Consider the following 26,340-nt stretch of genomic DNA (forward strand, 5'->3'; position numbering starts at 1 on the left):
ATATGTTAGATGTTGGTGGAAACCAGCAAACTAAATCTAACTTATATTGTGAGGCCATACACAATTTTTTTTTCTCTAATCAGCCTGCTTCCTCTCATGGGTGATTGGAGCTAATTTTTATCATGTGGTAGAAAAGACACAATGGCATTAACTTAATGTAGAGTTACCTTGTAGTACATTATGTAAATTTGGGCAAGTAATTTTTACGTGAAACTCAGATTGCCCATCTAGAAAATGAGAAAATTGGACAGCAGGTAGGAGAATATATATTTGGCTCACAGGTCATAACTCTCTATTGTCGCATCCACAACAGACATCACTGGTCAATCATTTTATTTATTTTTCCCATTGAACCCGGATGAGTTCTCAGGATCTATCTCAGCCGAGAGTTTCAGGGAGCCACTACTCACTGATAAAAGATAGACTTTGAGAAGAAGCTTCTCTGTCATTCCTACAGCAGATGATTCTTGAACGTTCTTTGCATTGCACAAGCACTGTGTCATGTGGGCAATTGGACATACCACCTCCACCCTACATAAATTTGCAGAGGCACTTCTTACCTTCATATCTTCAACCAAACTCAGTAAAGCTGCCTTTGAAATAAGGTCATTAGGAGGTAAGATTTCCAAATAATAATTTGCACTCCAGTCTCAAGCTTTTTTTGTTTTTTTGTTTTTTAGTCGTCAAATTGCTCATCCCATGAAAGCTTCAGGAGGAGATGTAACTAATCGCATGGGAGAACTACATGGAGATGGTCTCAGAGCAATTCATAGGACAGTTCTGAATTGTCAAGATCTGCCTGGATCCAGAAGACCCGGAAGCTTTACCAAACTTATACATGAATTTCTCCACAGACCTCAGCTCAGCACTACCGACTTGGTAGTGACTCTTTTTTTTTTTTTTTTTTTTTTCAGATGACCAATGAAAGCATCAGTCTGCCTCTCCAAAGTTCTCAGAAAGAATATCAAAATTGTGGCCAGGTCTGAGAAAGTCTTTATACCATGTCATGGGATTGGTAAATCCATCGTAGCACTGGCTCATCCATCAAGGCTGACATATGGCAGGGTAACGCTTCCCTAAGCATTTCGCTTTGGTGAAAGAGAAACGCTGGTCCCTATGAGAAAAGAATATGAGACTGACCCAGAGTCCCATTCATGTTTGATGCTACTAGACACAGCTGTTCCTGGCTTCAGGGCATCTATCACATCTATGACCTTTTCTCCAGCAACCCCAGTGATAAAGTTGATGAAACTCGAATCCCCATAGAAGAACGGTGGCTGGCACTATACTTTGGGGACACAAGTTGTGAAACTCTCAGTGGCCCAACATCCAAATTTCTATTGTGCAGAATCTTCTCTCATTTTGGAAAATGCCTTACAAAGTTGGGATGTTGGGACAAGGCTCATGGTGATGACACAGGCAGGTTTTTTCTTGGAGTGGGGACAAATATTTTGAATCCTGCTTGCTTTTTATTTTGTCTAATGCACACATAAAACTCAGAGTGATGTTACCTGGGATATTGCACATCAAGCACTTAGCACAGGTGGAAAGGGCTCAGTAATGGGAGATACTGAGTGGATAATTACAATAACTTCTTAAGTAGGCTTCCTGCCTCTAACTTTAATCTTCTCTGTTCCTCCCTCTACTCTAAGCAAGAGTGAAGATGATGACGATGACGATGATGATGATAAGGGTAGTAATGGGTTTCCCGTTATCAAGCACCCACTGCGTGCCAGTAAGTGTTTGCTTGCACCACCTCATTCAATCCTTTCAATGGTTATAAATATTATTATGCCGATGTGAACACTGCAGAGAAGGAGGCACAGAGAGGTTGTATTCACTTGCTAAAGTCTTGCAGCTTGTAACTGTATGAGCCAGGATTTGAACCCCACCCCTCCTCTTAAGCACTTTACTATGCTGTCTTTCATTCACCCATCCAATTATTATTTATTGAGGGCCTACTACACTCTTAGTAGATGGTCTACCCTGTTCAAGCCTGGTATAGACTGAGTGGTGTTAACTATAAGGTAGAAATTATCGTTACTAATTATTATTTTTATTTAGATAATTTTGCCTCATAAGGGAGGCTTAATGATTATATTTGTCCTGAAAAGTGTAGCCAGAGAGTATGATATGAAAGGATGGACATTGCATTAGGACCCATGAGTCCTGGTTTCTAGTTCCAGCTCTGATCCCCACTCACTGTGCTACATGAAGCAGGGCATTTCCCCAATCTGGGCTCCAGGTATCATGGGTTATCTCTCAACTCAGCTGTTACAGGTCCCCTTCCATCTAGAGGAGAGCATCGAAGCCAGGAAAAACTAAGCTTCCCTAAACCTGCAGTGCTTTTCTTTGTGGAGTCAAACTCCAAGTAGCAAATGTAACACCTTGATGCTGTGTAAACTGGCACATACACACAGCTTCCACATGGTGATGACTATCAAAACAAGCTTTTGCCTGCCCCACGGGGTCAGCCTCCCTTCTGAAAATCAAGCAGCTGACTGAGTCCAGGTCCAAGTCCCAGTGGGATTGAGAGCCCAGAGCAAAGCATGCACTTACATTCCATGATGATGATGCTCAGTGGTGAATGAACCAGCTTCTTGGCAGGAAGGAAGCTCCTACAGGTTGAGGTGATCCTCCTAGCAATGTGTTTATTTGACAGCCTAAGGCAGCAAAAATTCACAGAGAAGAGAAAAGAGAGAAGAAAAGGGCATAAAAGAAAGGTTATTTAAGAACATCAGGATCCTCTCTGGCCAGCCAAACACTCATAAAACTATAGCAGAAGATCATATAAACACATTGTGAAAAAATAAGGTAATCAGAGACTAAAAAGGTCCTAGAGAGGTATTAAGGCCAGGAAACATGTCCTTTCTCTATCTTAGTACTTAGGCTCATTAATTTTTATTTAATCTACTTGGCACATAATAAATACTCATGAAATATTTGTGAAATGAATGAACTACAGGAAGAAATCATTGTTGACTATGGCTGCCAATGACGGTGTCACAGGCTAAATGGGTTGTGGGAGATGAGTAGAATTTGAATTGCTAGAAAAAGAAAAGAATTCAGGAAGACCATCAATTTTAACAAAGGTCCCCATGAGAGAACAAACTTGACTTGCTCTGTTGGGATTTAAATTATTCAAACGAGGCTAGACTATTTTGCAGACAATTTCTCTGGAATTTTAGTGATTCAATATCATAAAGGTTGACTTCTTACTTGTGTTGTATGTCCAGCAGGTAATGTAAGGGGGCTCTGCTCCACATAGCCATTCAAGGATCCAGGCTGATGGCAGGATCCATTGACTACCTAGTCTTAGCTGCATCATCTGCAATATTAGTCCTCCATGGTCACCACAGAAGGGGAAGAGAGCTCATGGAGAACCCACATCTGATTTTGTGTGCTTTGGCATGTGAATGACATGTATTCCCTCTTCTCACAGCCCACTGGACAGAATTGGAGACATGGCTCCACCTGACTCTAGTAGACTGGGATATACAAAGAACCCATGGCTCTGCTTCATAGCAGTTATTAAAAGAGCAACCTGCTGGAGAGGTAAACACATTTTAGGTAAGGTAGAAACATAATTAAGTATTTGTAGCTTTGCTAGGACAATGCATGACCTAGAAGTATCTCCAATAACATAGGAAAATTCCTTCTATGGTGTGCTAACATTTGTCAATGTATTAAGAAAAGAAATCTTCATTCTTTGCATCTTTATGATTTCAAAGCTGTTAGAAAAGGACTCCAGTCTTTTGAGTCCATAGCCTCTTCTCAATTATATGTGAGTGAATTCAGGTGCCTGGAAAAATTTAATTCTTAGGACAGGAAGAGATTCTAAACTTACATAGAGCTGGGTCCAAATTCCAGCTCCACCACCCTCCTTGAGGCCCTTAATCTTTATCTCTGCATTCACTCATTCAGTTAATATTTACTATGCACTAGCGCATTAATCAAGAAAGATAAAAGGAGAATTTTCTGATGTAATTCTTATCCTCAGTAAGCTTTCAGACTATTGGATGACAACTAAATGAAATGGACTGATACAATTAATAATAATGTTGTTAAAATGTCTGTACTACCCAAAGCTATCTATAGTTTCAATACCATCCTATTAAAATCCCAATGGCATTTTTTTTGCAGAAATAGAAAACAAATTCTAAAATTCTTATGGAACCACAAGTTACCCAGAAACCAAAGCACTCATCACACCTTCCTAATTTGAAAATCTGTTTCAAAGCTACAGGCATTAAAACAATATAGCACTGGCATAAAGACAGACATGTAGACCAATGAAACAAATAGTGAGCCCGGGAATAAACTTGTGAATAAATAGTCAGTTGGTATTTGACAAGGGTCCCAAGAATACATATAGAGAAAGGGTATTCTGTCCAATAAATGGTGTTAGTAAAACTGGATATCCATGTGCAAAAGAATGAAAGTGGATCCTTATCTTACCCCATACACAAAAACAAACCTAAAATGAATTAAATATTTAAATGAAGATCTGAGGCTATAAATATCCTAGCCTATAAAAATCCTAGGAAAAAATGTGGAAAAGTATCCTTGATATTGACGTTGGCAATGATTCCTTGGATATGGCACCAAAAACACAAGCAACAAAAGCAAAAACAGACAAATTGGACTATATCTAACTAAAAAGTTTCTTCACAGAACAAAAAAACTTCAAAATGATAATACAACTAACAGAATGGGAGAAAATGTTTGCAAACCAAAACTGTATGTACAATTAAAGGTTGATCTCCAAAAGATATAAGAAACTCCTACAATTCGATAGGAGAGAGGCAGAGAGGAGAGGGAGGAGGGAACGAAGGAAGGAAAGAAGGACGGAAGGAAGGAAGGAAGGAAGGAAGGAAGGAAGGAAGGAAGGAAGGAAGGAAGGAAGGAAGGAAGGAAGGAAGGAAGGAAAGAAAGAAAGAAAGAAAGAAAGAAAGAAAGAAAGAAAGAAAGAAAGAAAGAAAGAAAGAAAGAAAGAAAGAAAGAGAAAGAAAGAAAGAAAGAAAGAAAGAAAGAAAGAAAGAAAGAAAGAAAGAAAGAAAGAAAGAAAGAAAGAAAGAAAAGAAAAGAAAGAGAAAGGAAGGAAAGAAGAGAAAAGAAGAGAGGAAGCAAAGAAATAAAGAAGAAAGGAAGGGAAGAAGGGAAGAAGAAAAGAAGAAAGGAAAGAAGGAAGTAAAGAAGAACCAGATTTTTCAAGGGGTAAAAGACTTGAATAGACATTTTCCCAAAGAAAACATACCAATGACCAACATGTATGAAAAGATGCTCAACATTATCAGAGAAATGCACATCAAAACCACAATGAGATCTCACCTCATACCTGTTAGGATGGCTACTGTCTTAAAAAGATAGGTTTTGGTGGTGATGTGGAAGAAAGAGAACTCTTGTGTAATTTTGGTCAGAATGTAAACTGGTGCAGCCACTATGTAAAACAGTGTAGAGGTTGCTCAAAAAGTTAAAAATAGGTCATCATGGCTGGGCATAGTGGCTCACACCTGTAATTCCAGCAGTTTGGGAGGCCAAGGCAGGTGGATCACTTGAGGCCAGGAGTTTGAGTCCAGCCCAAGCAACATGGTGAGACTCCGTCTCTACTAAAAATTAAAAAATTAGCTGGGCGTGGTGGCACATGCCTGTAATCCCAGCTACTTGGGAGGCTGAGGCAGGAGAATCGCTTGAATTCAGGAGGTGGAGGTTACAGTGAGCTGAGATGGTGCCACTGCACTCCAGCCTGGGTGACAGAGCGAGACTGTCTCTAAATAAATAAATAATAAATAAATAAATAAAAATAGATCATTATATAATCCAGAAATCCCACTTCTGGGTGTATATCCAAAGGAATTGAAATCAGAATTGCATTATTCACAATAGCCAAGACATGAGAGCAACCTAAATGTCCATTGACAGATAAATGGATAAAGAAAATGTGGTATATACATATAATGAATTGTTACTCAGCCTTGAAAAGCGAGAAAATCCTGCCATTTGAAACAATGTGGATGAACCCGGAGGATATTATGGTGAGTGAAATGAGCCAGGCACAGAAGGACAAGTACTAGATGAACCCATTTCTATGAAGAATCTAAAATAGTCAAGCTTACAGAAGCAGAGAGCAGAGTGGTGGTTGCCAAGCCTACAGGGAGGGTGAAATGGAGAGATATTGGTCAAGTGATACAAAGTTTTGATTATGTCAGATAAATAAGTCCTAGATATCCAGAGAACAACATAGTGGCTATAGTTAACCATATTGCATACTAAAAATATGCTAGAAGTGTAGATCTTACATTGTCCTCTTATCACAGCAATAATAACCACATTAAACAAAGAGGACAGAAGGAAACTTTTGGAGGTGAGGGAAATGATTATGGTGTTGATTGTGGTGATAGCTTCACAGGTATACACTTACCTCCAGACTCATCAAGTGGTTCGCATTAAATATTCACAGCTTTTACATGTGAATCATATCTCAGGAATTTGACTTAAAAATGGACTGACAATAAAGTAAGAAAGACAGAAGTTCAATTTAAAGGGAAAATTCTGGTTCCTCAGAATTGCTGAGATTCTTGAAATGGGAAAAGGCAATGAGCCTCCTCACTTCAAAGGACATTAGAGATACTTTTAATGACAGTATTTTCAGTCTCAGGATTCTATTCCCAGCATTGGTCCACCCAATCTCCTCCTTGCTAACTCTTTTTTTTTTTTCTGAAACGGAGTCTTGCTCTGTCACCCAGGCTGCAGTGCAGTGGCATGATCTTGGCTCACTGCAATCTCTGCCTTCTAGGTTCAAGCAATTCTCCTAGCTCAGCCACTGAATAGCTGGGACTACAGGTACGCCACCACACCCAGCTAATTTTTGTATTTTTTGTAAAGACAGAGTTCCCCATGTTGACCAGGCTGGTCTTGAACTCCCGACCTTAAGAGATCCACCTGCCTCAGCCTCCCAGAGTGCTGGAATTACAGGCATGAGCCACTGCGCCCAGCCAAAGACTGTTAATTTTTTTTTTTTGCTTGTTTTATTTTTATTCAAGATAAAAGTTTAAACAAATGGAGTAATGATAGCTTTTCTAGAAAAACATGAACATCATTCTTTGATAATGAAAATGTCTTTACTATTAAAGAAACACTGAACGCTTTCACACTGTTAGTGGGGGTGTAAATTAGTTTAACCATTGTGGAAGACAGTGTGGCGATTCCTCGAGGATCTAGAACCAGAAATACAATTTGACCCAGCAATCCCATCACTGGGTATACCCAAAGGATTATAAATCATTCTACTATAAAGACACATGCACATGTATGTTTATTGCAGCACTGTTCATAATAGCAAAGACTTGGAACCAACCCAAATGCCCATCAATGATCGACTGGATAAGGAAAATGTGGCACATATACACCATGGAATACCATACAGCCATAAAAAAGGATGAGTTCATGTCCTTTGTAGGGTCATGGATGAAGCTACATGGATGGAAACCATCGTTCTCTGCAAACCAACACAGGAACAGAAAACGAAACACCACATGTTCTCACTCATTAGTGGGAGTTGAACAATAAGAACATATGGACACAGGCAGGGGAACATCACACACCAGGGCCTGTCAGGGGGTGGGTAGCTAGGGGGCAGATAGCATTAGGAGAAATACCTAATGTAGATGATGGGTTGATGGGTGCTGCAAACCACCATGGCATGTGTATACTTATGTAACAAACCTGCATGTTCTGCACAGGTATCCCAGAACTTACAGGCTGTTAATTCTTAACACGCCTATCATCCAGTCCAGAGATCTCTGATAAAACCCAAGTTTCAGACCATTAATCTCACAAATAAAATGACTCTATAATTGTTAGAAAGGCACTGGCCATGGTAATACTATTTAGAAACTAAGAATAAATAAATGTAGCTTACAAAGTAGAGCCGAGTGTCAAAGGTAATTATAGATCTTCCAGATCTATATTTATAGATCTTCTCCTAGCTCAGCCACTGAATAACTGGGACTACAGGTGCACCACCACACCCAGCTAATTTTTGTATTTTCTGTAGAGACAGATTTCCAACATATAATAGCTTCTATGACAGATTGTATAGATAAAACAATCTGTCCTCGTTAGGAAGCTAAAAAGCTTAGGCTGGAATTTACGACGCATCTTCCATATTTAAAGTTCTTGCTGACAACAGCTACAAGGCACTGCCTCCTATGTGCCTGGTACAACCCCTGGAGCATGGGAAGTGTCCGAGTAAATACCAGCTGATCGAATAAATGACTGCCACAACGAAGTCAGCCTAGGCACTCTGGAAGACCTGGAGGGGGGCATGAGCAAAGCAGTCTAGGCCAGTGGTTCTCAAACTGTGGTTCCTGAATCAGTCACCCAGGGAAATTATTAGAAATGAAAATTCTCAGGCCCTCCACCCAGACCTACTGAAGCAGAATCTGCAAGGATGGGGCTCAGGAGTATGTGTTTCAGCAAGTCTTCCGGGTGATTCTGATGCACAGTAAGAATTGAGAACCATTGCTATAGAACCTTGCTTCTCAAAGTGTGGTCTGTGAATTGGTGGTGTCATTGTCACCTGGGAGCAAACGAGAAATGCAGAATATCAGATCCCACCTCGTACTTACTGAATCAGAATCTTCGTTTTAACAACATCTTCACTCAGAGGGTTCATTTGCAACTGAAAGCTTAAGAAGCACTGCTCTTGACCATTGGTTTTCAAACTTAGCTGCTGGTTAGAATCACACGGACAGAAACTAGCGTGGTTAGTCTGGGATGTGACCTGAACACCAGGGTTTTCTAAAATTCCCCCAGATGATTCTAACATGCAGCAACGTTTCAGAATCACAAGTGTGCATGACTTTAAAAAGGCTTTCCAGAGAAGGCAGCATCTAAGCTCAGCCCTGGCCCCCAAGGCTGGGTGTTTCCAGGAGAGAGAGAAACAAACAGCCAGATTGTTTTGGGTGCTGCTGCCGCCACTGTCTCTACCTGTCTTCAGTCAAAGAGGGAGGCCTCCCAAATCAAGGGCTGTCAATCCACCCACGTCAACAGCCTCAAATTCACTAAAATGCTTGAGGCATGGGTTCAGAGCAAGGGCAGAGTAAGGGAGAGGTTTTATTAGATAAAGCCCACATTCTCTGAGCTGTGCATTAATTAATTTCAAAGTAGGCTGAATGATGGGGGAGGGCCAGGGCAGCAGCGTGGGTAATAAAAGCGCTTTCAGAAAGTGCCCCCTTGCTTCTTGGAATGTCTTCTCCCCCGACCCGCCCAATGGCAGTCCTAAAGGAAGGTCAGCCTGGGAGCATCTCACCTTTGATGAGGCTGGCCAGGGATGCTGCTGAGAATGAAATAAATTCTTCTCTCTTTTGCTTGGAGAAAAGAAATCTTGGGTAGTAAAAGCCTACGACTCACATGGAGAGGTCATCAGCGGGGGCAGAGATAGAGGGCAGGGGAGTTTGGAGGAGGTGGTGGGGAAGGCAAAGGTGGGAGGAAGGAAGGAGTGGCAAAAGCAATGTCAGACAACAAAGGTCCAAATGTTTCAGAGTTGGCTTCCTCAGCTCCAACACTAGAACTGTTACTGTTGCACCCACTCCCCCAACCTCCCCCTCCTTCTCTTCCTCATATCATCTCCAATGACTAATTATTTTGACCTTCCCCAACCCGATCTGCAATATCTCAAGCCTCTGTCATAGTCGGCTTCCGGCCATCATCGGTCAGATGGCTGTAAGGACACAAGGCCAGGGTTGCCTTGCCAAATGGCAGCAAAGCATGGCCAAAAACAGTCTCGAAATACCCCCAGGGCCCAATTTTTGCTCTCATTCCTTCCTTTCCCTTTCCCCTAAAATAATCTGGATCTTAATTGTGGATTATTCTCTCCCTCTTTCGGATCTCTCTTTTCTAGGCGCCAGTCAGAAGAGAAGTAGGAGGCAATGATAAAGTGACAACGTAGGTTTTTAGTCACCTTACCTGAATGAGTTTGTCACATGACAACTTTTCACAAGTATTTCTTCAGAACAAATACGATGCCGTCCCCCTCCCACCAAATGTTCTTGGAATTCCTTTTTGAACATGGCCTTTGGAAATGTCTAAATGGGCATTTACAAGTGAGGCACAAAAAAACATTATTATTCATTTAGGCTTTTTCCTTTTTTTTGGAGACAGAGTCTCGCTCTGTCGCCCAGGCTGGAGTGCAGTGGCGTGACCTCTGCTCCCTGCAACCTCTGCCTCCCAGGTTCAAGTGATTTTCATGCCTGAGCCTCCTGAGTAGCTGGGACTATAGGCATGTGACAAGAGGCCTGGCTAATTTTTGTATTTTTAGTAGAGACAGAGTTTCCCCATGTTGCCCAGGCTGGTTTTGAACTCCCGAGCTCAGGCCATCCATTCACCCTAGCCTCCCAAAGTGCTCGGATTTCAGGCCTGAGTCACCGTGCCCAGCCCATTTATTCTTTTTTTTTTTTTTTTTTTTTTTGAGACAGAGTCTCACTCTGTCACCCAGGCTGGAGTACAGTGACACAATCTTGGCTCACCGCAAGCTCCGCCTCCCGGGTTCACGCCATTCTCCTGCCTCAGCCTCCCGAGTAGCTGGGACTACAGGCACCCGCCACCACGCCAGGCTACTTTTTTTGTATTTTTAGTAGAGACGGGGTTTCACTGTGTTGGTCAGGATAGTCTTGATCTCCGGACCTGGTGATCCACCTGCCTCGGCCTCCCAAAGTGCTGGGATTACAGGCGTGAGTCACCGAGCCTGGCCACTTTTTTTTTTAAACAAAATATCATGATTGCATCTTAGTTACTCGACTCTAGATTAGTATAACCAAGTAAATTATCTATTTATTCTGTGTGATATTTTATTCTTTCCCCAAGTTAAATCTATCCTCAAAGTTTATAGATCTTATCACCAGTAAAAAAAAATTATTCCAAGAAATTAAGCAAGATTTTTTTATATTGCACTCCACTTCCCCTTCCCCACTCAGAAAAGAACTTTTACAAATACTCTGAATAATGATCAAATCTTCAAGTGTCAAGACTCTGACAGGAAACTATATCAGGGCAGAACCAATTGGTGGGGCATGATCTCTAAAATCACAAACTAAAACAAGCATTAAGGGTTTTCTTAGTCACTATTAATGAACTCAGTTCCACTTCCTCTTTTATCTTCATAATAGTATCTGGGACAATCCTGAGCTCTTAGCAACTCAAATTTTCCAGTCGTCTGTCCTCCTCAGGATAGGCAACAAAAGGAACAAGCACATACTTGACTCAATATTGTATTATGTGGTTTTCTTCTCTGTTTTATTTTTGCTCTTTGACTCATCTCCTCTCCTACCCTGAAAGGAAAGATTATTTAACACCAGGTTAAATTAATTCCATAAGTATTTTCTGCATGTAAGGCCCTGTTTCACATGGTGTTTGGGAATCCCTGGCCACCTAAGATGTGCTTTCTCATGTTTTCCTCTAGCACGCCTATAGGAAGAAATGGGTTGGAGATGCTGTGTTGAGGAGGATTCTGAGGTCCATACTCACTGGGAAAGTGCATTTATTTTTTTTTCCCCTTATTTTAATAGACACTCAAATATCTGCTGCCTCGTTAAATGGAAAGAGGAGGGAGGGAGGGAGGGGGAGAGAGAGAGAGAGAGAGAGAGAGAGAGAGAGAGAAAGAAAGAAAGAAGAGAAAAGAAAGGAGGGAGGGAGGGAGGAAGGAAGGAAAAAAGAAAGAAAAAAGAAAGAGAAAGAAAGAGAAGAAAGAAAAAGAAAGAAAGAAAGAAAGAAAGAAAGAAAGAAAAAAGAGAAAGAAAGAAAGAAAGAAAAGAGAGAGAAAGAAAAAGGGAGGGAAAGAAGGAAAGGGTAAGGAAGGAATGAAGAAAGGAAGAAGGGAGGAAGGAAGGGATAAAGGAAGGAAGGAAGTTGGTGAGTGAATGAATACCTGAGCAGTGAGACCTACCCCTTAGGCAAGAGGAAATGAATCACATCACGACCATGGATTTCAAGTGAACTTTTTGAGAAGTATCAATCCCAGATGTCTGCCGGAACACGCTCCCTTCCTACTTCCATCCCATTTCAAAAGTCACAGTGTAGGTGGGATCCCCACGGATATTGTTTATTTTGAAGTACATTCTACCTCGTTCTGCTGAAATACACTAGACACACAGGAAAGTCAAGCAAAACTGAGGAATTGCTCCAGACTGGAAGGAAGCTAAAAGAAGCAAGAAAACTAAATGTAATGTGTGATTTTGAACTGGATCCTTTGGCTACAAACACATCATTTTTTTCTTTCTGAGATGGGGTATCCTAGTGGTGTGATCACAGCTCACTGCTGCAACCTAGACCTCCTGGACTCAAGTGATCCTCCTTCATCAACCTCCCATGTAGCTAGGACTACAGGTGCACACCACCACACCTGGCTAATCTTTTTATTACGTGTGGAGGTGGGTCTTGCTGTGTTCCCCATGCTGGTCTTGAACTCCTGGACTCAAGCAACCCTCCCATCTCAACCTCCTCCCACCTCAGCCTCCTCCCACCTTGGCCTCCTCCCACCTTAGCCTCCTCCCACCTCAGCCTCCTGAAGTGTTAGAATTACAGGCGTGAGCCACCGTGCCAGCCTACAAACACATCATAGAGACAACAGGGGAAACTTGAATGACATCTGAGAACTATAGGGTAACAATGTGTCAATACTAGTGTTCTGAATTTAATACTTCCATTTTTAATAGTTTCATTTTTATTATAAAGGGAAATGCCCTTGATTTTAGGAAATAAATATTAAATTGTTGGGGCTAAAAAATATAAACTTTGACCTCAAATGTAAGTGTACATCTTCTCCTATTGCTTCCAATAAAAAGATAGAACTTATACACGCAAATATACTCAGAGTTTCCTAATAAACACCTTTTCCCTAAAAAAAAAAAGTAGACAGAAATATGCAGAAGAGATGAATTTAATCTACTTATTTCCAGCTTGATATGCTAAGGAGGAACTTTCCAACTCCTGTGAAATATGCTCCCAAAGGAGAGTGTACTTTTTAGAAGCCATTGAACATTGAGGCAAAGGAATGGACTCACAATTTTATGAAGTCTTAGGTCTTAGAATATTATGAGTTGTCACATCCTGGGGCAGCCATAGAGATTTCATGGCTTTTACCCTAGAAGAGCAAGAATTCCAGGCATGTTTCAAAAATAGTGTCTTACCATGGAATACACCTGTCAAAGTTCCTTCTTACTTTGAAAGACATCTTTAAAAAAAAAATCCTGATGGAAGAAACGTCCTTAATTCATAGTTGTCAGGGTCAGGTTTTTGTAAGGCAGTTTTGGTGAACAAATAACTGAACAGATGCCGGAAAACCTAAGACTTTCATTTGAGTAGAGGAGAGGGATTTATTAGACCACTAGATTAAAATTCCTGTATTTAAGACATATTTCACAAACACTTAATGGGGTTTTCCCACCCGTTAAGAGCAAACTAAGGGCACAATGTTCCATTTTAATAGGGGCAGTAACTCCATTTCATTTATAGACTAAACGGACAGGAAAAAAAAAAATACAAGGGCAGTTCTCGCCAGAGAAAACATGACCTAATACAAGCGCTCAGGCAATGTATTCGAAATAAAGGCCTGTCTGTAGCCCTGGCCATTTCTTTTCCTTTTTTTCTCTTTTTGGGAGGGGGGGTTGGTGATTTGGAAGAAAAAAATTCTGTGGTTGATATCCAATGAAGTTAACACTTCTCAGGCAGGACTTCTATTACATGCAAACATCATGAATTATAATTAGAGAACAGCCTATTTACACATGAAGGTACACTGGGTCAAGTGAAAAACTCTGCCAAGAGTCTCAGCTTTTGGCTGAGAAATATTGGCAATTGGCATAAAGAAAATGGTCCTGGAATGGGACAGAGCTGGGAGGAGCCAGGAGATCTAGTTTTCAATCCATGTGACATTAGCAAATGGATGTATTGACATGCAAAGATGTTTCGGTAGATGAAGTTAAAAATAGCAATGTATAAAAAGATGTAAAGTATGATTTTGTTTTTTATTAAGAAAAACAGTGAATGTCTGTGTTTTTACATGTACTTAAAAAATCAGGCTTATGCCTACTGGATTACCAAAGTGTTTATTCTTGGTAGGTAGAGTTACAAGAATATGTCCACTCGCCATATATGTCATATTTCTATGTTGTTTGAAGTTTTAAACAAATATAGGTCACATTATAATTAGAAAAATTTATAAGAGTATTTCCAGTAAAGGAAAAGGCAGTCTCTATCTTAGAGAGTTCACTTCTTCCCTAGAGGAACCCTCTATGTTGAATTCAGACACACCTGCTTTTTAATCCTGGCTCTGCCATTTACCCAGCTGTTGACACCAGGGAAACCACTGAGCGTCTCTGAGTCTATCCTCTACTCTGTTACGTAAGGACATTCCTTTCTTCCTAGACTGGCAATGAGGATTATGTGAGGTAATGTTTGCACAGGGCCTGGCCTATTGCCTGGCATGCACAAGGTGTTCAATTAAAGAAAAGAAAAAATGAGTGCCTTGTCTTTTTAACAAGTACAATGGACAAGATCTAAACTTTAGCCAGGAATGGAAAACCATGACCAAGGGGGATGCAGTGGGGTGCCTACTTGGTATCTAGCCTGCAGCTTGGCACTGTATAGACAAAAATCCATCAGAGCACGTGTTCTCTACCTAAAGCACTTACTTGCTAGGTGGGAGACTGATAACTGCAATTAGTAACTTTTTTTTTTTTTTTTTTTGAGATGGAGTCTCACTCTGTCACTCAGGCTGGAGTGAAGTGGCACGATTTTGGCTCACTGCAACCTTTCCCTCCCAGGTTCAAAAGATTCTCCTGGCTCAGCCACCCGAGTAGCTGGGACTACAGGTGCATGCCACTAAGCTCAGCTAATTTTTCTTTGTATTTTTAGTAAAGTTGTGGTTTCACCATGATGTCCAGGTTGGTCTCAAACTCCTGACCTCAAGTGATCTGCCCCTGTTGTCCTCCCAAAATGCTGGGATGACAGGTGTGAGCCACCGTTCCCGACCAGTAACATATCTTGAGCACCTAATATGTGCCAGGCACTGCTTGGGTTCCCTAATGTGATAACTCATTTAATCATTGCAATCACTATTGTAGACAAACACTATTATTATTATCACTCCCCCCCCCCCTTTACAGGTAAAGAAACCAAAACACAAATAAATTACCTGTCTTGGCCATGGTCACCCAACTGGTTGGGGTACAACTGAATCTAGAACCCAGAACTCTGACTTCCGAGTCTGAACTCTTAACCCCCAATGCACACCTTTGCCATGTAATTAAGGGTGAGACCAGGGTTAGAGAGGGGAATTCAGAAAAAAGGGGGAGCTTTGTAACAGGCTTAGCCACCAAAACCTTGGAAAAGGCCAGGGGTGCTTAAACTTGAGTGGCTACCAGAATGTCCTGGGGGGCTTAGTATAACACAGGTTGCTAGGCCCTACCCCCATGGCTTCTGATGCAGCAGGTTCAGGATGGGGACCGAGGACGTAAATTTCTGACAAGTTCCCAGGTTATGCTGCTGCTGTTAGTCCAGGCACCCCAACTGCAGAACCACTGTTCTAAGCTCCCCCAGGTGCACAGGATTCAGACTGGCCAGGATCCAGGGTAAGGTAGCCCATGAACTGAGACCTTCCAAATATGCAGATTATGCAAGCAATAACAGCAGCCATTTAGTCCATTACTAAAGGCTTCAATGACTCCAAAACATTCATGGAAGATGTGTATTATTCACATCTCCCTATTCACTAGTCATGGCATAGCCATTCTCATTTTTTAAAATGTCAAATCATGAGTAGTTTTAAAGAAATGTAGCAAAAACACTTGTTTATAAATGCAGCATAATTGACCTTTGATTTTTCACCTCTGAGTGATGAAGAATTCAAAAAGTGTCCTTCAACAGTGTATTAGTCTGTTCTCATGTAATAAAGACATACCTGAGACTGGGTAATTTATAAAGGAAAGAGGTTTAATTGACTCACAGTTCTGCATGGCTGGGGAGGCCTCAGGAAACTTACAATCATGGCAGAAGGGGAAACAAACATGTCCTTCTTCACATGGAAGCAGCAAGGAGAAGAATGAGCAAAGTAGGGGTCGGGGGGAAGTCCCTTATAAAACCATCAGATCTTGTGATCTCACTATCAGGAGAACAGCATGGAGGTAACTGCCCCCATGTTTCAATTGCCTCCCTCCAGGTCCCTCCCATGGGACACGTGAGGATTATGGGAACTACAATTCAAGATGAGATTTGGGCAGGGACACAGCCAGACCATGTCAAACAGCCGATCAATGAAATGAAAAGGAATTTCATTCTTTAGCTGAGTCTGTCAAAGGATGTCATTGAGGATGCATTTCATGGCTCACCCCATGTCACTTCCAGTGAACAGTTTACCATCCTCAATTTTCTTACACATACGCAAGGACATTCCCCCTTCAAACTCTCCCCAAAAGGTCTCTCTTCAACCCTGGTAGAAACAAGGAAAGAGAATATTTTCTATTTCTATTTAAAAAAATCATTGGGATTTTGTTGGGGATAGCATTTAATCTACAGATCTGCTTTGGGTAGAATAGATATTTTAACAATAATAAGTCTTCAAATCCATGACATGGATTTCTTTCCATTTAGTTGTATCTTCTTTAATTGCTTTCATCAATGTTTTGTACTTTTCACTGTACCAATGTGCCTTTATAGCTACATTTGTTTCTAAGTATTTTATTCTTTTTTTAATACAGTATGTCTCTCCATTTATTTAGACCTTTGATTTCTTTCATTGGCATATTGCATTTTTTAGTATATGTATATCATTTAGTCCTGTATATGCTTTATCAGATTTACAGCTATACTATTGTAAATAGTATTGTATTTTTTAATCTTTGTGTCGATGTTTTTATTGGTAGTTTGTAGAAAAAATTGTTTTTGCATGTTTATCTTTTTGATGCTATTGTAAATAAGGTCACTTTCTTAAATTCTCTTGCCAATAGTTTATTTTTAGTGTATAGAAATGCAACTGATTTTTTTTGAGAGAGAGGGTCTCACTTTGTCACCCAGGCTAGAGTGCAGTGGCCCAATCATGGCTTACTGTAGCCTCAACCTCCTAGGATCAAGCAATCCTCCCACCTCAGCTTCCTGAGTAGCTGAGACTACAGGTGTGTGCCACCATGCCTGACTAATTTTTTTTATTTTTTTATTTTTGTACCGATAGGGTCTCACCATGTTTCTCAGACTGGTGTCAAACTCCTGAACTCGAGCTATACACCTAACTCAGCCTCCCAAAATGTTGGGATTACAGGTGTGAGCCACCATGCCTGGTGCAACTGATTATTAAATGCTGATTTTCTATCCTGTGACTTTATTAAATTCGTTTATTAGTTCTAACACTTTTTAATGGAGTCATTAGATTATGCTATCTGCAAATAGAGATAATTTTACTTTTTTTCTGATCTGAATGTCTTTTTAAATGTCTCCTTTTTCCCCTAATTGCTCTGGCTTCAACTACCATCTTTTTTTTTTTTTTTTTTTTGAGACGGAGTCTCGCTCTGTCACCCAGGCTGGAGTGCAGTGGCGCAATCTCGGCTCACTGCAAGCTCCGCCTCCCGGGTTCACGCCATTCTCCGGCCTCAGCCTCCCGAGTAGCTGGGACTACAGGCGCCCGCCACTGCGCCCGGCTAATTTTTTTCTATTTTTAGTAGAGACGGGGTTTCACCATGGTCTCGATCTCCTGACCTTGTGATCCGCCCGCCTCGGCCTTCCAAAGTGCTGGGATTACAGGCGTGAGCCACCGCGCCCGGCCTCAACTACCATCTTTAATAGAAGTTGCTAGAGTGGGCATCCTTGTCTTGTTCCTGATCCTAAAGGAAACGCTTTCAGTTTTTCACCACTAAGTATGATATTAGCTGTGGGCTTTTCATGTATAACCTTTACTGTTTTGAGGTAAGTTTCTTCTACACTTAATTTGTTGAAAGTTTTTATCATAAAAGGGTGTTGAATCCTGTCAAATGCTTTTGCTGTATCTACTAAGATGATTATATGCTTATTAACCTTCATTCTCTTAATATGGGATATTACATTCATTGATCTGTATATGTTGAACCATCCTTGCATCCCAGGGATAAATCTCACTTTTCATGGTGTATGATACTTCTAATGTACTGTTGAATTTGATTTGCTAGTATTTGTTATGAATTTTTGCATCTATGTTCATCAAGGATATTAGCCTATAGTTTTTTTTTTTTCTTATAGTATCTTTGTCTGGCATTAGTAACAGGGTAATTTTGGCCTCATAAAATATGTTTGGAAGGGTTTGTTCCTCTTCAATTTTTTGGAAGAGCTTGAAATATATTGGCATCAATTCTTATTTAAATGTTTGCTAGAATTCCCCAGTGAAGCCATCTGGTGCTAGGCTTCTCTTGGTTGAGAAGTTTCAATCTAGGCAATGATTTCTTGGATATGACACCAAAAGCATAGGCAACAAAAGCAAAAAGTAACTAATGGGACTACATCAAATTGAAAGCTTCTGCAGTGCAAGGGAAATAATCAACAGAGTGAAAAGGCAACCTATGGAATAGGAGAAAATATTTGCAAACTGTTTATCTGATAGGGGGTTAATATACAAAATATACAAGAACCTCTTACAACTCAATAGCAAAAATACAAATAACCTAATTTAAAAATGGGAAAAGTGCTTGAATGAACATTTCTCCAATGATTTACAAATGGCCAAGTACAAAAGGAATTCAAAATGTTCATGGAAAACGTGTATTATAAAAAAACAAACAAAAAACAAAACAAAAAAAAACTGGGCATGGATTTAGAAATGTTTTACATAGAAATAAACTTATACTAAATTGTTACAACACATCTCAACAGGATCTAGTTTGAGGCACTAGGAAGGGTAAGACATCAGTTTGAGAATAGCCCTTATCAAAGCAACATGAATTCTGCTAAAATTGAAGCAAAGACAAACATCAAATGTATGGTGAAGCTTGGGTAGAAGAACGGTAAAATCATCGATGTTTTATGAAAAATGTGTGGAGATGATGCTCCAAAGACATCAGCTGTTTTCAAATGGATACCTCACTGTAAGAAAGGAGGAGACAATGTTGAAGATGTGGCCCACAGCGGTGGCCCATCCACAATGATTTGTAAGGAAAAACATTCATCTTGTGTGTGACCTAATTGAAAAGGATGGATGATTAACAGCAGAGACAATAGCCAACACCACAGACATCTCAGTTGGCTCAGTTTATGCAATTTCAACTGAAAAACTGAAGTTGAGCATACTTTCTACTCAATGGCACCAACACCATCAACTGCATCCAGACCTGCTGTAGACAAGGGCAGAGCTTTCAATGAAAATTTTGGACAAGGACAATTAAGGTTCTGAAACATTTCTTTGAAGAATTGTAACAGGAGATGAAACATGGCTTTATTATGATGATCCTGAAGACAAAGCACATTCAAAGCAATGGCTACCAAGAGATGGAAGTGGTCCAGTCAAAGCAAAAGCAGAACAGTCAAGAGCAAAGTCATGGCAACAGTTTTCTGGGAAGTTCAAGACATTTTGCTGTTGATTTTCTGGAGGGCCTAAGAATTACAACATCTGCTTATTCTGAGAGTGTTTTAGGAGAGTTAGCTAAAGCTTTAGCAGACAAACACCTGGGAAATCATCACCAGAACGTCCTTCTCCACTTCAACAACACTCCTGCTCATTCCTCTCATCAAACAAGTGCACTTTTGCAAGAGTTTGAATGGAAAATTATTAGGCATCCACCTTCCAGTCCATATTTGGTTTCTTCTGACTTCTTTTGGTTTCCTAATCTTAAAAAAGTATTTAAATGGTACCCATTTTTCTTCAGTTAATAATGTAAAAAATACTGTCTTAACATGGTTAAATGCCCAAGGTTCTTTAGTGATGGACTAAATGGCTGGTATTACTGTTTGCAAAAGTGTCTTGAAGTTGATGATTCTTACATTGAGAAAAATAAAGTTTACATTTTTAAATTTTATCTTTTAATGTAAAAGATAAAGTTTTTGTTCACGAATTTTTGAAGTCCCCTCATATATGAGAAGGTGCTCAATATCACTAATCATCAGGAAACACAAATCAAAACCACAATGAAATATCACATCATACCTGTTAGAATGGCTATTTTCAAAGGGAAAATAGATGTGTTGGCAAGGATGTAGAAAAAAAAGAACTCTGGTACACTATTGGTGGGAATGTAAATTGGTATAGCCATTTTAGGAAACAAAATAGAAGTTCCTCCAATAATTAAAAATAGAGCTACCATATGATCCAGCCATTCCAGTCCAGAGTTTATAGCTAAAGGAATTGAAATGAAGATTTTGAAGAGATAATCTATACTTCCAAGTAGCACTCATGGGTAGCCAAGTCATGGAAGCAACCTCAACAAAATATCATTCAGGCTTAAAAAAAACAAGAAAACCTTCCCATTTACAATATAAATCAAACTGGAGGACATTATGCTAAGTGGTACAAACCAGCCACAGAAGGATAAATACTGCATTATCCTACTTCTATGAGAAATCTTAAATAGCCAAACTCATAAAAGCAGAGATGAGCATAGTGGTTGCCAAGGCTGGGGAAAGACAGACTTGAGGAGTTGTTTTCTCAATGGGTATAAAGTTTCTGTTATGCAACATGGATAAGTTCTCAAGATCTTCTTATAACATAGTGCCTGTAGTTAATACAATAATGTGTACTTTAAAATTTGTTAAAAGGGTGGATCTCATGTTATGTTCTTAACACACACACACACACGCAGAGAGAGAGAGAGAGAGAGAGAGAGAGAGACAGAGAGAGAGAGAGAGAGAGGAAAACTTTGGAAGGTGATGGATCTGTTTATTACCTTGATTGAGATCCACATTATTTGGATATTACTGCCACTAAAAATATTGCCAGTAAGGAAACCAGGTGGTACTTTTTTCCATTTTTCTCAGTTGATTTTGCCAGATGATTCTGTTCCAGTTACTTCTTCCTGCAAGAATAAGCATAGTATACACTAAGTTTATTTTGTTATTGTTGCTGTAGTCTTTTCAGATGAGCCGAAAAAGTCATGAACTCTATCAAATCCCAGATTAAAAACAGCAACAATGAAGAAGTCTCTGTACAAGTTTAAGTGATGTGAATTCTAAAAATTAGAGGGAATTTTTAGGTGCAATTGCTAGAATCCCAGTTCATTAAAATAAATGTAGTTTGAGATTTGGTATCACGTTAAAAATTTGGAAGCTGCTATCATGTTGTGACCTAATTTAATATTCATGGAAAATAACATTTTTGTGGAGGGAGAGAAGTGCTGATTTTCTCATTGACTTTGGCTGGGGGAGGAATCCATAAAGTAGGATATGGGTTTCCCATTCTTGTTCCCCAAAAATGCCTATATTACCTCCAAAACTCAGTGAGAAAACGACCCACTACTTGGACCTCAGATCTCCCATCTACTCTTCTAGTAGTGTGACCTTTTTAAAATATGGTATATGTTGGAGTTTAAATATAAGGCTTCTCTTGAGAAAAGATTTCTGCTGCTAAAAGTAGGTTGATCATCTCAATGGCAAAAACACATTTCCCCCTTTTGGGACTCAATAAAACTATTTTCAAATTTAGTGGGAAAAATAGGCTATAAAATTGTTTTATTTTTCCTGAATAATTCTTTCTGAAGAAGAAAAAAAAGAGGGTTATTTGTCACTGATCTAAACCATGGTTTTGTATGTTTCAGGTTTATAGGAAAATAAGAAGCTCTCCCTCTCTCTCCTCCCACCTCAATGTTACCACCCCCAAGCAAAACCACAGTCCATTTTCCCTGCTGATGGCCCCATGTACGATGTTAGAAAAAGGATCTGACTGTCTTCCCTTATGTCTGTTTCAAAGGTTATGGACACAGCCCTGGTTTCTCTATTTCCCTGAACATACCATTATTTAAACACCATGGATGGATTCATGTAAACCAGTGGCTTTTAGCCCTCATTTTATATCCAAGCCCCTGGGAACTTTAAAAAAAAAATCTAGATTCCCAGACCTCATGCCAGATCTACTGGAAGAGAATCTCCAGGGGTATGTTCTGGGCATCTTTAAAAAAGAGCAATGTAAGGATAGTTTCCTCATTCCTCCTCCTGAAATCAGAGCATAGTCAGTATCACGGAGGGAAGCTGGCTTCACTATCTGAGAACAAAAGGCTGTTCATCACCCACTTAGACGCCAACAGGTGGACATGTCAGGAGGCCCAGGAGCTCTTGAACATGCCCTTTCCCTTCATCCACAGGTCCTTTCAGGGTCAAAATACTCTACTCAGCACCATCTTGGTTCCTTTCCTCCATACCAGACACTGCCTAAGACAGATGACACTCCTGAGAAGTCAGGTTATGAACTCCTGAATTAGCATCTTCCAAATGTACTTATCCTGTGCAATGCCCAGTGGAAAATGGAGCTCTGTGGTTAAGTTCATGATATGCTACTAGCACTGACCCTCTTTTAAGAGCCACTGTGCTGGTGCACGTCTGTGGTTCCAGCTACTCTGGTGGCTGAGGCTGGAGGATCTCTTGAGCCCAAGAGGTTCAGACTGCAGTGAGCCTTGATCATGCCACCGCACTGCAGCCTGGGTGACACAGTGAGCCTTGGTGGGGGGGGGGGGGGGGGGAAGAAACAACAAAGAGCTACTATGCACTTGGACTCTAAAAATTTCTGCAATCAAGAAATCTGTTTACTGAGCATTCCCAACCTGTATTTGACTACAGTACCCTTTTCTATTAATATCCCTATCAGTATCTGAGGAATACACTTTGCCAAATGTTGATCCTGACTATGAGCTGCTGGATATAAGGCCCAGTGTCCCCTGATGTCTTACTCCTTAAAGCAACCGGAGAAGGAGAGGAAGCAAAGCAGAGTCCAGGAACAGGAAAGATATAGGTTGGCCGAGGGGAAAGCAGCCTGATAGTAATCAGAGAACTTGAGTGTAATTGCTTGTGTTGTTTCTGAAAGCATCTCAGCCAGGCTGGTGGTCCAATGTCCAAATTAGCTAATGGGTACAGGAGGGCTTTACATGTTTAGAAATGATGGCTTTTTGGATCAGCACTCAAAGATACTCCTTTTTTTTTTTTGAAAATTGCCATTTTCCTCTCATATCATGATTCTCAAACTTTAGCTTGCATCGGCTCCCCTGGAGGCTTACAAAAACACAGATTGTTGGGCTCCACTCCGGGAGTGGCTGAGGCAGCAGGTCTGGAGTGAGGGCAAAGAATTCGCATTTCTAACACGTTCCCAGGTGATGCTGATCTGTTGGTCTGGGGACCACACTGAAAAGGACTGTTCCAGGAGGAAAAGAAGTGCAACAGAAGAAGGGAAGGGGTTAAAAGTGATAGATAAAGAGGAAACCGAATAAAAAGAAGAAAGAAAATATAAAAGAGGAGTGGGAGAGAAGACGGGGAGATAGTGAGAATGACAGGAGAACAAGGGAAAAGGGGAGAGATAAAGCTGGGAAAGGAGAGGAAAGCAAGGAAAAGAGAGGACCACAACAGAAAAATAATGAGTAAAAGAGAAAAAAGAGGAAGAAAAACAGAGAAGGAGACTGAGCTGCGTGCAGATTTGCATAAGGGTTCCCAAGGTGTCAACATTGGCATCTGGGCAAAGGACCAGTAGGAGGTAAGCTTGTGGCATCTGTGTGGACACCTACTGTATACACAGCGACAACTTCCCCATCCATATTGCTTGTGGATATGCCTGGGTTTCCAGTTCCCTGGACTCAGCTTGGTTACACCAGCTGCTTTGGAAGCAAACCTGGCTCCAGTTAGAGAAAGCCATGAGAAAGGAGGACAGAATTCTCACGTCCTTATTTCCCTATCCTGACCTCCTCCCCTCCTGGGTCTTGTCAGATCCTGGATTCCCTTCTCAACTTCCCCTCTGACCCAGAAGGACTGCCAGCTGAAGCTGGAGCCAACCCTCCCTCCCCAGGGCTTCTGCTCCCGACTGCTGGCCTGCACCCACCCTCCAGCCGCCCCAAGACTCAACAAGCCCTACCTTTGGGGGCTGTGTTGGTCTCCACCCCCAATGTCAGACAAACAAATGGGATCTTAGGGGTCCAAGGAGGCCCCACTAGGGGTTGCTGATAAAATTCACGTGTTGTCCCTTGGGCAGCCTTCAGGGCTAGGATGTGTGCATCATCAGAACCCAAAGCCACCTCCATGAGAGGAAATCCTAGTAGGTGGAGAGGAGCCAGGGCTTGGCTATGCCACCTTATTCAAAAGGGGTGCACAGTGGCCCCTGGAGATGGACTCTGTTGTAGCAAGACGTGGATAAACAGGCCGAGGAATTGTGAGCTCAGCCTGGGAATCAGACTGAGATGGCAGTACCTCTCTCCCCTGGAGGTGTGAGAAATCCTGGCTATAAATCAAGGAAATTAAGTAGAGTGCAAGGCTTAGGGGCATTGCTCAAGCTCCTAATCCAGATCCCAGAGTTGCTGAAAGGGTCACCACGCCCAGCAGCCCAGAAGGAGGGAAGCTCTGTTTTACAGGCTTTCCTCTCCCCAGAGCACAGCGAGGGGGCTGGACGTGGTAGAAACTCCAAGTGTGTAAGCTGCCTTGCCATCCCAAGGCAGCGGAATGTGAGAGCTAGAAAGGGACTCAGAGACCATCTCCTCCTAACGCTCCCCTTTTAAAGGCAGAGAAACCAAGACCAGATGAAGAAAAGAGGAATTTGTGTAAAGGCACACAGAGGCATTTGTTATCAACAAAATCCACAGGTAAATAACACTGCAGGTGGCAACCGGAAACTATGTCAGGGAGCAATTTACAGGTGATTTGCTGAGAATCATGAGGTCCTGCAGAACAGTAGGTGGGGATAGAGCAAAGTTCCAGGAGGCAGGACCCATCCTGACAATAAACAGGCAAACAGCAAACCAGTGCCTTTGCCTATCATACAGCTATGCAAGCACATGCATAACTTTTTAAAATTTGTCAACTTTTAGTTTCGATTCGGGGGTGTATTTGCAGATTTGTGACATGGGTATAGTGCATGATGCTGGGGTTTGGAATGCAAACGATCCCATCACCAGGTAGTGAGCATAGTACCCAATAGGTGGCTTTTCAGCCCTTTTCCTTCCTTCCCGCATTTAGTGGTCTCCAGTGACTGTTGTTCTGATCTTTACGTCTATGTGCATTCAATGTTTCGCTCCCATTTACAAGTGAGAACATGAGGCATTTGGTTTTCAGTTCTTGTGTTGGTTTACTTAGAGTAATGGTTTCCAGCTCCATCCATGTTGCTGCAAAGGGCATGACTTTGTTCTTTTGTATGGCATGCATAACTTTTTGCAAAATTTTGTCAAACATTTAGTATAAGTGGACAAGCAACTTGGAGAGAACGAAAATCTTACTTACCATGCAGATTAAAGACTGACTGTAGGCTTTTTTAGAGTATTTATGATGTGTCAGACATGGGGCCAAGCCCTTTACTTTAGTCTTCTCACTTAATCCTCACAAATGCCAGGAGGAACTATTTTTGTTGCTGCCATTTTTCCAAAAAGGAGAGTGAGGCACAGAGCAACAATTGCTCAAGACTGAAATCTAGCCTCTCTGTGTTTTTTACTTAACTCTCCAATGTGAGCATTTTTCAGTAGCAGAAATTATTGTTCTATGGCATCACTTTTAAGGGCTGACCATGATTTCACGGTAGAGTGGACACAGTGTCTTTGAGCACACAGGGTCTGTGCTGATCTCTGGCAGAGTTCTGCAAACTCTTTTTCTTAAAAGGTAAGAGAATACATATTCTCTGTTGTGCTGACCCTGGGGTCCTGTTGCAAGTACTCAGCTCTGCTGTTGTGGCACGTGCAAGTAGCCATAGACAGTACAGAACCCAATAAAATTTCATTTGCAAAAACAGGAGGTGAGCTGAATTTGGCGAGTGGGCTGTAGTTTGCTGCCTGCACCTTGCTATAAGGTCTCACACCTAGTAAATGCTCAATAATTACAGTCATTGTTATTGATGTTATCTGTCAAAATAGCTTTAACAATATATGATAATAATATACATACATCTCTGAGCCAACTTCTCCGGTACAGACACAAAATCGTGGAGAACAGTGATTCTTCAACTTCACCGTGCATGAGAATCCATGGAACTTGTTAACAATGCAGAAGTGGCCTCATTTCCAAAGAATCTGATGCAGATCATCTGAGTTAGAGCCCAAGAACTGGCAAAAAAAAAAAAAAAAGAAGAAGAAGAAGAAGAAGAATCTGCTATTTAAAAGAGCATTCCCGGGTGGCCCTGATGATGGAGAACTGGGGTGAGCATGCTTACAAAAAACACTAAGC

The 26,340-nt window shown here is 41.0% G+C and overlaps 1 long non-coding RNA gene across 1 annotated transcript; it reads right to left on the reverse strand.

Moving 5' to 3' along the window:
• Positions 1-2,555: 2,555 nt before the first annotated feature.
• LOC102147283 (uncharacterized) lies at positions 2,556-26,340 on the reverse strand. Its single transcript, XR_010579225.2, has 3 exons — positions 26,062-26,340; positions 20,892-21,020; positions 2,556-2,663 (listed from the first exon to the last, which is right to left on the reverse strand). It is a non-coding gene; the product is annotated as an uncharacterized lncRNA (long non-coding RNA).

The sequence above is a fragment of the Macaca fascicularis genome, chromosome 11 (assembly GCF_037993035.2).
Source record: "Macaca fascicularis isolate 582-1 chromosome 11, T2T-MFA8v1.1".
Taxonomy (NCBI): domain Eukaryota; kingdom Metazoa; phylum Chordata; class Mammalia; order Primates; family Cercopithecidae; genus Macaca; species Macaca fascicularis.